At 38.0% G+C, this 16,569-nt stretch overlaps 1 protein-coding gene across 4 annotated transcripts in view; it reads left to right on the top strand.

Annotated features, from left to right (window-relative positions):
- GRM8 (glutamate metabotropic receptor 8) overlaps nt 1-16,569 on the top strand; it is a 710,606-nt gene that overhangs the window by 650,970 nt on the left and 43,067 nt on the right. The window lies entirely within an intron of this gene.

The raw sequence follows: 16,569 nt of genomic DNA, 5'->3' as shown, positions 1-16,569 counted from the left end.
AGTTTCTTGAATAAATGAATTAATGCGGCTTTGAATGATAAGTATGGGTTTTAGAGGTGGAAAGGGGCTTACTGGGAAAGAAAAATCGCTTCTGAAATTTCCAGTTAGACTTGACAGAAGATCTGAAATCCATACTGCCAAGACAAGAGTTTTGCAAAGGGCACGTTTGAAAGAAGCATCATAAAGTGGGGCAGGGAACACACAGAAAGAAGAGAATGAGACTGAAGCTCTGTTTACTTAATTTTTTCTTATTTGACTCTATTTACCTTCAACTACTGATAAACACAGTTTACAGAGCTGAACAAGTGCCCCTTTCTTCCTCCATTTATTTTGGGGACGCTGGTCTTGTCCCGGGCTCTGAGGGGTTCCCAAGATACTACGAGTCTGGGCTGCCTTCATTGAATAGGAACCATCTTTAGATTGGGAGTGTGTGGGAAAAACCTGTCAATAGATAAATTCTATAAGGAATCTCATGGAAAGAACTGCAGTCTGATTGTCTGTTCAAGAAAATACCAAAGGTATTGAATTGAGGCCACTCTAGTCAATGTTTGTGTTAATTAGCGGTTAGATTAATTAATAAGCCTACACAATTAAGACACTAGAGGAAATTCAGGTGATGAGAGAAGGAAAGCAGAATGATTGTGGTTTTTATATGTCTATAAGTCTGCTTATATAACAAATCAATTTTAGTCCTAGGAAGGGTTTGCTTACATCCGTCAATCTAAAACCTAACTGGTGACAAGGGTTGCTTCTCCTATTCATTATTCTACTTTGGAAACTTGAAACTGAAAAATTGTTTCAGCTGCACTATTGGAAGACCTTCATTTTTCCTCCTTCATATGAAAGACCTCTATAATTTGGCTCTGCTACCAGTTATCATTACTTGCTACCTTATGAATTTCATATTTTGCTCTATAGTTAGTAAAAAAAACTGAGTTATTTGGAAACTGGTGGGCAAGGAGGTCTTTTCCAGGACACTTTTGTAAAATCTCAGGCACAAAATCACGTCTTCTTTGTAAACACTGGTGAACATTTTATTGGAAAAAATGAACTGAGGACAATCAATTGATGCCATAGATTAGTTTATTTTTATGTACATGTGTGATTTTAGCAGATAATTGGATAATAATTGGTGAAATGATTGATGAAAAACATAGCATTTTATGCATATATTGAGACATGAAAAATTAAAACAGTCATTAGCTCAAAATCATCAGTATGCTGATGCTGTACATACATATTGTCATTATAAATATAATGAATAGAAAAGCAAAATGGGAAAAAAGTCCATGTTCCCAAGGGAGAAAATATTTTGACTAAAGCTACAAGAAAAGCTTAATTAATGTGAAAATAGAAAACTTATAGTGAATGTTAGAATGTTTCATTTTAAATTTAATAAGACTTTATCTTGTTAAAATATAATATGCTGTGCATAGCTTGATCAGTAATTAATTATGAAACATTTGACAACTATAAGTATCTATAGGATTCTTTGAAAATAAAATTTCCGGATATCAAATCTACATTTCCAAAGTGGTACTTATGTAAAAAGTTTTTGCATCTTTTTTTTGGAAATGCCTTGGTCAGACATTGTTGAACTAAATCCCATGAGCAAATGAAATGGGAAATAAAAGGGGAAATATTAGTGAAGATAGGCAAAGTCATGTTATGGTAACAAAATATCCACACAAATCTCAGTGGCTCATCAGAGCAGTTTATTTTTCATTCATGTAAAATCTGCTGTGACTTAGGTGACCCTCCAGAGCCACTGTCCTCCATGTGGTCACTCAGCAATGAAAAATGCTTCCATCTGGTGGCTCTGCTATCTCATTGTATGGCCTCCACAATCACTGTAGCAGAGGAATAGAGAGCAGGAGGGTCAACCACTGGTTCTTAAATGCTTCAGCCCAGAAATGATCCACGCCACTTCCATTCACATGTCATCATTCTGACCTATGCATATTCTCCCATATCTGCACAGAGCCTGGAGAAGGTGGGAGAGTGCTACGCTGTTTGGTGAGTAATAACTGTCTCTTGCCGTGGTGGTTAATTTTATAACAATTCCTTAATGTATAGTTTTTATTTTCAATTTAATATATACTTCCTATCTCTGAAGTATACATCAAGCTGAAAGATTTTAAACTCTAGTTTGTAAATATCCCAGGACTGGAATATTTGTTGATAAAGTACCACCATATTTGGTTGCTAAAAATAAGTCTAGGGAAAAAGAAAAATATCTATCGTGTTTTGGTAATTGTTTCCTTGCCAGATATTCCTAGCTTTCTAGCCCTGTCCGCATATCAATATTTGATGTTTCCAAAATGTAAATAATTTGGTCGACATCTTTTGCTTTCTGAGACTTCTGTTTACTAAAGAAACATTAGACTAATGAGTGATATGAGCCATCTCACATCTGGCAGTTGGTCAGAGTCACAACTCATGTTCATCCTACGTTCATATGCTCAGAGCCCCCTTCCTCGAGCTCATCCCTCTCTTTGCTCTAGTCCTGCTTTCTTTTTCATGAAGGCCTCAATCACTCAGCTGCAGATATACTTCCCCTTCATGACAGTAAATGATGAAGGGTAATGATCCCAGATCACATCCTCTCAGCTTAGCACCTCCAGCAGAAAGACAAATTCTTTCCCTGAGAATAATTTATCAGGTCCTGGGAATCACTCTGGTCCTGCTTGAGTCTCACCCCCTAACTTTTAAGCAATCCCACTTGCCAGAAAAATGAAGTCCTAATGAAAAACTTGTGACCCAAGACCATCCCTGTGTTGGATGGGCAGGAGGGGTCATTGCTTCACAGCACCACTGGAACCACCTGGAATGTAGAGCAGGGAGCTGTTCCCAGAGGAACAGATAGGTCCCTTCAACCTATGTCCTCTGCATCATGTTTGACAGTTATATCTACTCTTCTAACTCTGTGTCCATATTAGACACTCCAAACTACCTATCATAAAGTATACATTCAGTCAGTAGCATTTTTATGTTTCCAATTTTTTAAATGTACTAAATAAGCATTAAATTGGAGATAAGAGCATTCTCAAATTATTTAAAGAATAACTCATAAGGAATGAGAATCTGAACCTCTATTTTGAACTATTACTATATATATATAGTTGTGTGTGTGTGTGTATATATATATATAATATATATAAAATAATTTTAGAACAGTAAGGATCTGCAAAGAGGTTTCCTAAAATAGTCTCAGTACATGAACTGTTTTCTTTTTCTGTCAACATTTTACAAGCATTCTTTTTTAAGTCAAGTACTAACATTCATTTTTTCCCTTTAAAATTGCAACTTTTTTGGTATATGCTGTAGTATAGTTTTGTGTATTAAAAAAAGAATATCTATAGTGGGGTCTGTCTCTGACACTTTAGGTATATAACTCTGGAAACTTTTTAGTCTCCTCTCCTGTAAAGTGGTCCTGTAGGAAGGCTTCTAAACTACATTTAGTTTGATTGAACAGCTCTTGCATACCTGACAAACAGGCTACCATACTGTGTTGTCACTTGGCTTGTCACGATAGAAGTAGATCGTGCCTTTCACTGCTATGGCATTCAAGGGCAGTTAGCTGTTTTCCATTTTCTCCTGTTCCCTGGTGATTGCCAAATTGGAAAACTGTTTTCTTTTTCATTCTTGGAATGAACATTCCTAGTCACTTGCTCTTATAATGGCAAGTTCTTCACAAAGAGTTTACAGCTAATCCTGACAGGTCATATGGTAACTCTAATCAATCCAGTCATGCTGCTGGACTTGCTCTAAAAAGTAAACCATTTCTGGTCATCAAATCCTGAAAACGCTTTATGAGTATCTGCCATTTGCCAGGCATTGATCACTCTGTCCCAGGCACCCTACCACTGCACTGAAGTCTTCCTGGCTGATTACAGTCCTGATTGCCAACAAGTGGCCTGTCCAGGCCTGCTATCAGCTCTTCCTGGACCCCTGCATTCTTCCTTCTTGGAGCAGCCTTCATTGGTTGTCATACTCTCTGACAGCAACTTCCAGCCTGCCTCACCTGCTTTCTGGCTTGGTATTTGGATCTCCTGACGAGTTTACTGGGTCTCTAAACTTGTCCAATCTGATCTAACCAGATCCAGAGTCACCCAAGCCCCATGATGACAAGTGGTTGCTCTTTTATTTAATCTGTCCTTCACTTACTGTTGTTTCTAATATTATCGCTGCTGCTGCTGCTGATCTGTCAGCCATCCCTTTTCCTTTTACTTGCTGTTCCTTTTTTTTTTTCCACTGACTGACACTTTCTCCATATTTCATAGGCTTCACATGGTTAACTAATCTCATTGCACCAACTGTTACATTTGGGGTCTCAGTTCTCAGCTATCATGGGTAGTCTGATATGTAATGAATACTTTTGTTTCCCCTACCAACTGTTTGTTTGTCTGGAAATTCTGTGGCTCTGGAAGGTTGGTTTCTGGATAGCCAATGTTTCAATGTACCTCCATAATGAAGCCATGCTCCTTCAACTGTTCTATGAGTTTTGAAACATCATTTTCCAGCTCTGTACTCATTTTTCTTGAATCTGTAAAATTGAAATACTACACATTTACTTTCCTAACCATCTTGCAGTTAAAAATAAATAATTCATGCAGAACTTTTGGAGATCCTTTCATAAAGTATGTGATGTGAGTACAGAATCTTCCCATTATTCAAATAAGTATATTATTACTAGTTGGATGTAAACAGAATAGAAAGCATTCGGAAAGGAATTATAATAAAGTACAGTACTAAAAATGATTTCTTTTTCTTTTTTTTTTAATTCTTCTCCCAAAAACCCCCAAGTACATAGTTGTAGATTCTAGTTGTGAGTGCCTCTGGTTGTGCTATGTGGGATGCCACCTCAGCATGGCCTGATGAGCAGTGACATGTCCACGCCCAGGATCTGAACCCACGAAACCCTGGGCCGCCGAAGCAGAGCACGCGACCTTAACCATTTGGCCACAGGGCTGGCCCCTGATTTCTTTTTAAAAGGTCAAAAAAATAAATATGATTTAATAAACAAAAAAGAAAAGCATAAGAGATGACAAATAACTTAGTTTACAAAATAAGCCAATATTTACACAATGGCACTTTGACATAATACAATTAAACTTAAGTCTAGTCCCCTTTGGGTTGATATAGTACCTCACAATTTATATTATAATGCATCAAAAGCTGTATAAGGAAGACCGCCTGAGATGACTAGCAAAAACTGAGTCTCGGGTATATAATAATTGCTAATGCACTTATTACTATGTGCCAAACACTGTTCTGAGCATTTTTCAGGCATTAAGTTACTGATTCCTCACAATCTCCCTAGAAAGCAGTCACTATTATACCATTTTATAGTGAGGAGTCTGAGTGACAGTGGTCCCGGGTCACACTATCTTAGGTGGTAAAGAATGGAGTCAAAGCCCAGTTGTGTCTCCAAGATTCACATTCTTAATCATCAGTTATACTGCCCCTGGATAGCATAAAATATGTGTAATATAAAGCATCGCATGGTTCTTTTCTAACCTCTGTGAATGTTCCTTCTCTGTGACTTCTACTGGCTCTTTTCTCTTTTCCTTTGTCTTGAATTTTTGTGTCCTTACTCTTCGTTCTCTACCTTTCTAACTCAGTATTCTTTCTTTGGGTGAACTACTTTATCCCCCTTCCTGATATCATTTCCCAAACATATTATTTTTATTTCTAACCTTTCCTCTAAGTCCCAGACCTGCATCTGCAGTTGCCAATGAACATATCAACTCGTACATCTGGAAGGTATTTCAAAGAGAACAAATCAAAAATGGAAATCATTGGTTTTCCCTCAGGTTCTAATTGTTGCTAATGACCTACTCCCTGACCTCAGGGACCCTTGATCCTCTGTCTCCTTCATTCCTCACATAGATTCTATCACTGAAATTTATGAGTTCAAAATTCTCCAGAAACCTCTTAAGTCTGACCTTGTTTCTTCTTTACTACTACCTCCAATGGTTCAAGCCTTCCTTATCTCTCACCTAAACTAACAAAAATCTCCTAACTACTAACTCCTTCCATCCTCTAAAGTCTATCCTTCAGTCTGCATCCAGTGTTACTTTTCTAAAAATAAAACAAAAGAAGAGAGAAAAAAAATAAAGGAAAGCAAAGACTTCTGGTCAAAAATCCTGAGGTCCAGACTTCCTGGTAATCTGTCCTTGCGCCACATCTCACCTTGTATTCCAGACATTCTAAATGTTTTGCTGCTCCTGAACACGCTTTCTCTGAAAGCCATGTTCTCTATTCTTTTTGCTTGGAAAACACCAAACTTGTGGCCCCACAATCTCCTTTCTTTCCCTCTTCTTATCCTTATCAAACCTAATCTGTACCACTTTTTGGCTGTATATACGTGCCATTAGACTGAAGCTATACTCAGTACAAGGACCATGTTAGATTCATCTTGATATTTTTAATATTTAACCTGATGCTTGACACAAAGAAGTTTTAAAGTTTTTCCTGAATAAAAGAACAGATGATATTTCATAATATCCCTTGCTAACACATTTTAGTCTACCTAAACACTATGACTATAAGATATCAACAAAGTTGTTTAACTTATAGCAGGGAGAAAAGAGAAGTCATATCAACTGTAATTCTTATTTAAAATGGTCAAACTATTAGCCTTGCATTGGCACCACTAAATATTTTATGCCCTATCTTGGACATTAACATGAGTTTGTTCTCCTTTCTTCTCCCCTTGTAAAGAATCAAATGCTGTTGAGAGTTCTTATGAAATATGAAGGTTCTGCTAGAAATTAGCTATATCTAGATCTGGGTGTATACATATATAAAATTAATTGAGCTGTAAATCTAAGACTAATGCTTTCTATGCATGTTTCAGTATCTATCTTATACATCAATAAAAAAGTAATAAAAATCAGGGCCAGCCCAGTGGCATAGTGGTTAAGTTCACATGCTCCCCTTTGGTGGCCCAGGGTTCATGGGTTCGGATCCCAGGTGTGGACATACACACCACTTATCAAGCCATGCTGTGGCAGCATCCCACATACAAAATAGAGGAAGATTGGCATAGATGTTAACTCAGGGACAATCTTCCTCAAGCAAAAAGAGGAAGATTGGAACAGATGTTAGCTCAAGGCCAATCTTCCTCACCAAAAAAAAAACGTACACCTGAAATTTATACAATGTTGTAAGCCAATATAATCTCAATAAAATAATTTTTTAGAAAAGTTAAAGGGAGCACTAAAGTAATACAGTACTAAGTTCAGGAAACAGCTACTCCTCCCTATGTCTGGAGAAATAAAGGGAAAAAACTGGGGATATCAGGACCTAGAAGCTGGGAAGAGGGGTCCTGTGGATTTATGATTCACACTTCAGCTTTGAGGGTGCTGGAAGTGTTTGCTATGTGGCAGAGCTGGCCCCTCAGGACTCAGAGGAGGGCTCCCTCAGAGCTGGACTCAGTCTTTGAGGAAGGAGCCCTGTCCAGCTGCTGCTGGTACCTCGGGAGCTTAGAGAAGAGTTTTCTGGACCTAGAACTCAGTCCTTTGAGGAAGAGTGCTGCCCACCTGTGCTAGTTCTTATCGGGAGTACATGCGGCTCATCTAGAGTGACAACAGGAAATGGAGACCAGAGCCAAATGTTGCTGCTGGGCGGAGGGTCATTGCTGGGCACTCTCAGGAAGGAGGATGTCCCTTCTCCTCTCATCTTGTCTTCCAGTCTCCCTCCCATACTCCTTACTGACACAGCAAAGCAGAAATCCAGCTAGCAAGAAGAAACGTAGCTCACAAGGACCCTACCCCCATACCACAAACCAGAGTATACAGAAGGGTGGCTTTGGAGCTGGGAGACAAAAACTTCATAACCTGAAAAGATAATAAATCTGAATTCTGAATAGATCTCTCATAAGTTCTCCCAAAGAGGAGAGGTCTGTATTTGTATTTCCAGAGATTTAAAAAAAAAAAAAAAGATATAAGTCTTTAGCAAAATAAATATGCATTTGTATCCACGTCATGATATCCTATTCTGTGCCAATAATAAATGTAGAAGAGATTCACTAGAGGTCAATAACTTTGATTTCTTCTAATTAGCAAGTTGCTTTCATCACTTAATGCAAGATAAATACATAATTTATGACCTATAATCAAATTTCTTGTAATAAAAGGCCTAATTTGACACTGTAGTTGTAGCATGTCCATCAGAGCTTATCTTTCTCAGGTGCTGCCAAAGTGAAGCTCCTATGTATTGGTAAAGGACAGGGCAGAAGTAAGGTGGAAAAAGTGAAGACTTACATTATGCTATAAAATATTTAATATTAGTTGTCAACTCATTAATCAGACAAAAGCAACAGATTCAGCCAGTAGTGCCATTTCCCCCCACTCTTCCGGAGACAGAATGTCTCCTGTGTGGGTGAGTGTTTTCTGTGAGTGAGCAGTTTTCAGTTGCTAGTGGTGGTGTGCCAGAAAGGGGCTTCCCAAGACGAGGTCTAATACAGTGGGGCCCTGGAAACCGGGCACTCCTGCTGGAAGCTGGTCTCCTGAGGCCCCCACCAATGCTGAGAGGTCAAAATACTAATAACTCTGCTTTTGAGGGCTTGACTAAGAGATTAGGCTTCTCTTTAGTCCTCGATATCATCTTCCTTTTACTTCGTCCAACCCAGTTCAGCATGGATGGACAGTCAAGTTTTCTTTACCTATAAGAGTAAATATTCTAGGTAAGAATATTGCATCAGAACAACTGAGTTTCTTAATGTAGCTGTCGTTTCAGGATGCAAAGCTGTCCCTCCCTATACACAGCTCTCTGGTGTCCAGTGGTAAATTCTGAGAATCTTTCTGGCCTCAGAGCCCTCCTCGCATCATGAAATCCTCTAACCCTTGGAGAGCTGTGCCTAAACTAACATCTTTAAATTTCCAAAATCTATCTCTTGTCTTCCCTAGGAGACATTTAAGGGTCAAGGGATTTCATTGTCTTAGCCTTGATCTCCTGGTCCCCATCTAGAAACGTATTTCTTGATCATTCCCTTGAACTTCGTGTTCCATTCAAGAAGTAGGAGATCCCCATTTAAACTCCACTGACAAACGCCCTCTTGATGCTTCTCCTTCACAGGTGATCTAATTGCCCCTTCCTCCCTCCCTTCTGTAATAGGGCACTCTCAGCATCGTAGGTTACGATTGCCTATCATTTAACACTCGCATTTATACTTCAATATGTACAGCTCTAACCCCATTCTGGTAGCAACTCTAAAGTTTTACAATACCAATTACAGAAATATTGTGATTTTTTAAAAAGGGATAAAAAACATTCCACTCAGAAGAATTTTAAGATGTTAAATCAATTCCCGAGTTGTTACAATGATTGAAATGGGGCAAGGACATTAACAGACCAAGGAGACTGCTCAGGTAGGGCAATTCCAATTGGGCCTGTCTAATGAGAATAGCTGATTAATATCCCTTTATAAATGAGTAAATTCAGGCTGATGTAGCTTAAAAATGCCAAATTAGGTGGTAGTATGCTAATGAAAAGAGCCTGGATTGGAGAGATAGACATACCTATGTTTGAAGGGTGGCCCCTCCATCCACTGTTTTATCTTAAGAGCTCATTTATACTCGTTGCACCCAGACTTCCTCATCTTTAAAGAGTTTTATAAGGTTCTTATAAAAACAAGTGAAATAGCAAATGTGAAGTTCAAAGCATGAGTAGCATAGTACAGTTATGTAATAATTAGCAACATTTCTCACCTGTGCCTCCATCTTCTTTCCATATCCTGCTACATTTTTGGTGAGGCGACATTGGCACTATGCTGTTCTTCATTCCATGCTCATGTTGAAATTGGCACATAATCACTATTCCCATTACTTATTAAATTCCTTCTATGTACCTGGTATTCAATGTCACCCTATTTCATGCATTCTCAGTGGAGGTGATGTTGACCCCTAGGGGATGAAAATTGGTTCTTAGGGGAACAGAAAAAAGAATCTTACTCTATTATAAAGCACAGATATGCATTCAATAGATAAAGAGATAGACAGTTTATCTGTGGTGTTAAAATTTCATTGTGGAAAGATTAGGAAAAAATATCTAAAAAGGCTCTTCAGGGCCAGCAATATGACAAAGCTGGTGAGAGATGCTGCTTTATCGAATTGCAGGACCCCAATCTTTCCTGCGCCCACTCTACTAGCTCTACAACTGAAAGCTTCGAGGCGAAATGACTTGTCCAAGGCTACAGAGTTAGTGAGTGATGATCACACAATATCAATGAAATGTGGGTGATTTTACTTTTAGGGGGAGAAGTCAACAAGTTACAGATATTATAGTAAAAAGCACTTGCAAGAAAATTGGCCCCACTGAACCTTTCCTGATTCAAGGATGTCTGCCAGTGCCTGAATGGAAGTCACAAGCGTGCTTTGGTTTCACAATAGTAGAACTATTGGAACTTTCGGATCAAAAGTTCAGAGAATTCTTCTCACAAAAATACGAATGGAGCCACCAATACTTCTTCTCACAGAAGAATCAGGAGGCCTGGGATTCAGTCCTATCCATGTCAGAATTGTGTGAAATGCCACTTATCCTTCCTAGAGCTCATTTGCCTAATCTATAAAATCTGTAGATTTTCTCTCTCTCTCTTTTTCTCTCTCCTTTCCTCCTTCCCTCCCTACCACTCTTCTTCTCTTCCTTCCTTCCTTCCTTCCCTCCTCCTTCCCTTCCTTCTTTCCTTTCATTTTTCCTTCTTTCTTTGATAGCAAAACTCCTGTTCACAAAGGAACTCTCTTATGAGATAACTATAAACATGAAGCGGCAAGGCTGCGGCCACAGTGCCACTCCAGCTGGCTACCCTCATTCCAGCAACCATTAAGGAGTTCAGAACTCTGGTGCTCTGTGGAACAAAATTAGAAGACTACCGAATTCAGTCCCTTCCAGTTTTGAAGTCTTTGACTTTGGACTTGTACTCTGAAGAGTTGATTGAGTTGACCAGTAGTTATTGTGCAAACAGTTTTGCCACTGTGCACATATGCCTAGACAGAGAGAGGATATTCTAATCACTAGTCACCTAACTAGTGAGTTTTTATTGATACACACACATACAAATATATATACATATATTTAAATATTAGCTTAAGCAGCAGAAAGATATGAGTGCTTTTGCTGGCATTCTCTAACAGGATATTTGTCAACATTATCACGTAAATAGACGGGGCTGATCTTCACACATTAGTTCTCTGTATCCGATTTAACTGATGGTTGCTGTCCTTGCTAACACAACCTTTAGCATTTTAAGCACCCCTAATGAAGAAGACTAACGACAAAATAATCTAAAACTTTTATTACTCCATGGGTCTTGCCTATTCATACACTCCTTTCTTCAACTTGCAGATCCAAGTGACTATTCTACTTTTAAGTTCCTGGATAGTTGGTTTCTACTCCAAATACAGTCACTTATCAAACTTAGAAAGAAAAGTTATCAGGACCTTGTGATCCTTTTCAAAGTGTCACATCTACTCTGATTGTTCTGCTATCATTGCTGCAGTTTTAGTAGCATCTCCCATTTAATGGATTTTAATCTACTCACCTCACTTGGTTCTAAGACATTTGGGTCTTCTTCATTCCTACTTACATTGCTGGTCTCTGACTTTGCCATTTAGGAGTGAGCAGACTTTGCCTTGCTAAGCTGGCTCTAACCCTGCTTTCCATTCTAAAGCCTTCCACAGACTGACCTCTGCTTTGGAGGCCACATGTTTTCAGATGTCTCACTGATTCCTGCTGTGGCACTGTCATATTCTCATTTCTTTCCCAACATTTTGGCTAGAGCCACAGTCTCTGCCCTGGTGCTATAGCAGAATTTGCAAATATTTTTATTATTAATGGGCCATATACACTTGAAAGATACACAGTTATATAATATAAAGTTTGCATTTTTCTGTTTAATTGATTTTAAATTTAATGTTTTTGTTATTCTAAAAAGTCTATTAGTAAATGCACATAAGAAATTATTTATGCTGTGAACTTAACTGAGCATATTTTCATCAGCAGTCATCTGTTTTAACCAAGTATATAGTATTTCCCAGGGTTCAGTTTTCTTCGAAGGAACTGTATTTTGTACATTCTTAAGCATTGCATTTTGTGATTTTAGTAACCTATGTCGGCAGAGTAACAACATGTTTTCATGAAAAGTGCAATTTGAAATTCTGCGTTTTCAATCAGTGGCAGTGGCATTCAAATATATGACAATTCTATTTTTGAAGACTTGAATTTCTTTCTTTCTTTTTTTTCTGCTGATACATTAGGAAATGTGCTAGGGGTTCTTTGAAATAAAAGGAAAACAAAGTAGACTATGCAGTTACCTGTCTTCTCTAAGTATTTTCTTCAGGAGAGCTTATCTAGGCACTTACAAATAATTACTATGCTACTGTACTATTGGTTTATATTTACCGATTTTGTTTGTTTAAAGAGACACGAATATAAATTGTAAACACAGAGTATTTATGATGTGGTACTTAGATGGGGCTATTAAAGTTGTCCTAAAAATCATTAGAATCAGATGTATCACATTGACAATTAAGCCGCATGTGGTTTGCAGGTATTCTCTAAGATTGTTTGAAATGATGTTCAGTTTTTACATAATACTAAGTAGTGTGCCTATCTATTTGAGCTAATGGTTAGATGACAACTTGTACTATTTATATCAAAAGACTTGTTAATGTATGAGAATCAGAATCATGTTCCTTCCTTCCTATAGATTCTAAACCTATTGCAAGATTAATACAGAGACAAAATGATCATCTTTATTACTAGTAAATATGGGTTGGGAAATACAGCTAGGATCTGAGAGCTGAACGCTGGCTTCCTAACCCCGCCCTTGCCCTTGGCCCTCAAGTCTGCTTCTTGAGACTCATTAGACGAGAGAGTGAGTAGGTCTGCAGAGCTGAGACTTCCCTGCCAGTTGGTCATGCCATGAGGAGCCGTTCCTCATGACAGTGGTTACAGGGAGAAGAATGTGCCTCTAGAGCAAGCTGATTCCAAAAAGAGAGCCTGGGGGTAGCTGAGTTGTGCATTCTTAGTGCCTTTGCCTAATTTTACCAATCAGATAAATCACTCCCTCTTCCAGAGGGAGCCATAGGGGAGGTGTCTGAGTTAGAGATGGATTTAGGGTGACCTCCACAGAGTTGGTAGTTGAAAACTCTAAAATGGCTATTATTATTCCAACTTAGAAAGTGAAAAAGCAGCCTAATAGAGATTAGGGACTCCATCAAAGCCACAAAGCTAGCAACTGATGGAGCAACTCTTTAGATGTTCCACTCAGTGAAGCTGCCTTAGTCAAAAGCAGCTCAGCTATAAACTTGTGCTAATGCACACATCTGCTCATCTTCTCACGCAGAGACTGCCGTAGGATTTTTTTCAACAGCTCAGACCCACCTTCTGCTAAAATCTGTTCTTCAGGGAAAGATGATCATTATTCTCTTAGCACATCCTTATTAATCTTTTGGTGTATGCTACTCTCTTCCTTGTCTGGGGGACACTTCAGTCAATGTCTCTGAGCCAGGGTCTCCTTAGTTTTATGGTCACTGTCCTCTGCTCTGCTTCTGCCCTGCAGCTCTGCCCTCTCTCACCGTGTGGCAGACATTCTGTGCTCTGTATCTGAACTCTGGCTCCCTGTCCTCCTACTGTTGGTCCTGCAGTTGCATTTTGTAACAGCCCCTGGTATCTTAAAGTCAGATGCTTTTTAATCTCCATTTTCTTCCTTAAAAATATTAAGATAATTAACTAAATAAAAAGGGAGAGGGAATTTCATAGTAGGACATTTTATTAGATGAAAATATTTTATCTACTCTACTCTCAGAAACCTCTGCAGCAAAATTAATAAGCAAATAGACCTACGCAATGCCCGCTTCCCCTTCATATACATACTGATGCCTATTCTATATGTTTTATATTTATCCTAGTAAAAATATTTTTACGGACTTTGAGAAGCATTTCAAGTAATATTCAAATGGGTTTATCATTAAAAACATTCATTTGTGATTTCTGCTTGTGTTACTATTTCCATGAGTAGATATTAAGAATCCTAATTTGTGTATCAGCCAATGAAAAGAGGTCCACCTGACAGAATTCCTCAATTTGGGGATCTATGTGTAAAGAATACCTATCTATATATCTATCTGCATCTTTATCTATACAATCAATGATTGTCATATAATAAAACTACCTAAGTTCAATATATTAACGAAATCTAATTTTTATGAAAATAACTCCATTTCGTTAATTATTATCATATAGTTGCTAAGACCCAGCAATATTAATAAAGAACTAGCATAGATGAAGTAGCAGGAGCAACGCTTCAGGAGACAGGAAATCTGGGCTGGAGGCTGGCTGTAAGATCTGCTATGTGACCTGGCTTGGTACAAGTCAGTTATCCCTTTATACCTGAAATTTCTTCATGCATAAATGTGAATAGTAAGACTTGACTCATTGGCTGTGTTAGGATTAAATTAAAATAAGATAATGAATGTAAAGTTCTTAGCACAGTTCCTGGCACATAAAAAGTTCTTCATAAATGCTAATTATGTATTTTTAAGGCTTGTGGAGATCCAGTATAATTCATACTGTACAATGAAAGACAAGGTAGCTTGTTTTATTATTCCTGTCTGAAGTCAACTTCCCTGTTTAGACACCTATTCATAAAGACAAACACATATACAAACAAGGAAACAAGTCTTGTGGAAATGTATGTACATAATCTGTATGAATGATTAATATTCTGAAGTTTATTGATGGATAGACTAGAAACAGTGAATATCTTTCCACATCCACTGATTTATTATTTTCTTACATTTCTAAAGTTACTTCCAACCATTATCCTATTTTATTCTTTCAACAATCATTCTGATTGTTAACCTTATTTTACAAATAAGGCACCTATTGCTAAGAATAAGTAAAATAAATTGACCAAAGTTTCATGGAAGCTAGAGGAAAGGAATAAGAAGGAGAATTCACATACTCTTCATTTCCAGTTCATTGTTGTTTGTATGATGCCCATTACTTTTAAGAGGATGAAACTTTGTAAAAGTTGTTAAGTTCTGTACATTTACATTTACATACATATAAAATGCAAGCACTCTAAATTTGTGAGTAATCCTTTTCTTACACTGAAGCTCCTTGAAGAAGCACATAAAGTATTTATGAAACTTAAATGACAAATAACAATATCCATTTCTTTGTACTTGCCTCTAAAATGAAGATAATAGAAACACACAATTTTAGGACTTGTTCAGTTTTTGAACATTCATAATAGTGCTGGATTAAGTTTCATTAAAATGAAACAAGAAGTTGGGTTACATTGAGAAAATTGTCTAGAGTCTATAGAGAGGGAAATTATGCTTCTATGAAATGGTATACAATTTCATGAAACTCATAAGATGGTACTAGTGCTTACAGAGCAATGCTTCCTTTTGAAATCTCAGGATAAGCCAATTTGGTTAGAAATTTCCAACCTCAGCCTTCACAGTGAATAGGGTAAATACAGATGAAACAAACTTCTCTAAGCATTTGAACTATTCTTCCCAAGGGTACTGTCTGTAGGAGTTATTCAAATTCAATTCATGTTTGTGATTATTGGCAAAATTGCTGTAATATAGAAGAAATAGTATAACTTTGGAGTCAAATGGTCCAAAGATTTACTCACATTCCAGTTCTGTTATGCATTAGCTGTGTGGCCGTGGGCATATTACTTAATCTCTCTAAAGCACCATTTCCTTATCTTTGAAATGGACACCTACCAATATGGTTCCAGGATTAGAGATCATCTATGTGAAGAGTCTAAAATGTAGTGCATGTTTCGTAAAAGATGGTGATTGTCTGAGTTCGGATCTCTCTGAAAGCATAAAGCTGAGATAAAGCCTTGAGGACAGGCAGTTTATTTGAGGGGAAATACCAGGAAGTAGGAGTGACAGAGCATGGTGACTGAGACACAGAAGGAAGCAGGGGGATAGAAGTGTATGTCTAGAGTCCATGAGGATGCCATTCTCACTAGGACTCTGAAAATGTAGGGACTACCTCCCTTAATTTTCCATCTACATAATGAGACCAGAACACCTGTCCACTGGTGTAGTTCCTATTCTGTAGGGATTTTTTTTCCAACTTCATTTTAAGAAATGTCACATGCTTAGACTCTTTTTTGGTCAAGGCGCTGTGATTCTTAACTGCGAAATCTCTCTAAGGCTTGGCTTTCCACTCTTAAGGCTTTGGGATTTTATGTACAAGGTGGAAGACTTTATTCAGCAGAATACTGCTAACCTTTTCAGGATATAGCAGTCAGCATGGGGGAAAAGTGCTCTTACCAGGGGCAAAGTGAAGCAGGTAGTCACATCAGAGAACTTGGGTAGGAGGAGAAAGAGAAGCCAAATGGGACACAGCATGCTGGTACGGGTAACTTTCAAAGAAGTGAGGGTTGCAGAGGATGAGGGTAAAACTTGAAAGGGAGAAAGAGAAGTCTGCTGATTTTTATGAAATCTTTCTGTGTGGTGTTCTGTATAAATCTGTATCACCTATTCAGAGCCTTGAGAGTCTTCAAGGCTTTCAAAGTTAGACTGCTAATAC

This window comes from Equus caballus, chromosome 4, assembly GCF_041296265.1.
Source record: "Equus caballus isolate H_3958 breed thoroughbred chromosome 4, TB-T2T, whole genome shotgun sequence".
NCBI lineage: Eukaryota > Metazoa > Chordata > Mammalia > Perissodactyla > Equidae > Equus > Equus caballus.
Note: the sequence above shows the minus strand (reverse complement) of the source record. Positions and strands in the feature narration are given on the sequence as shown.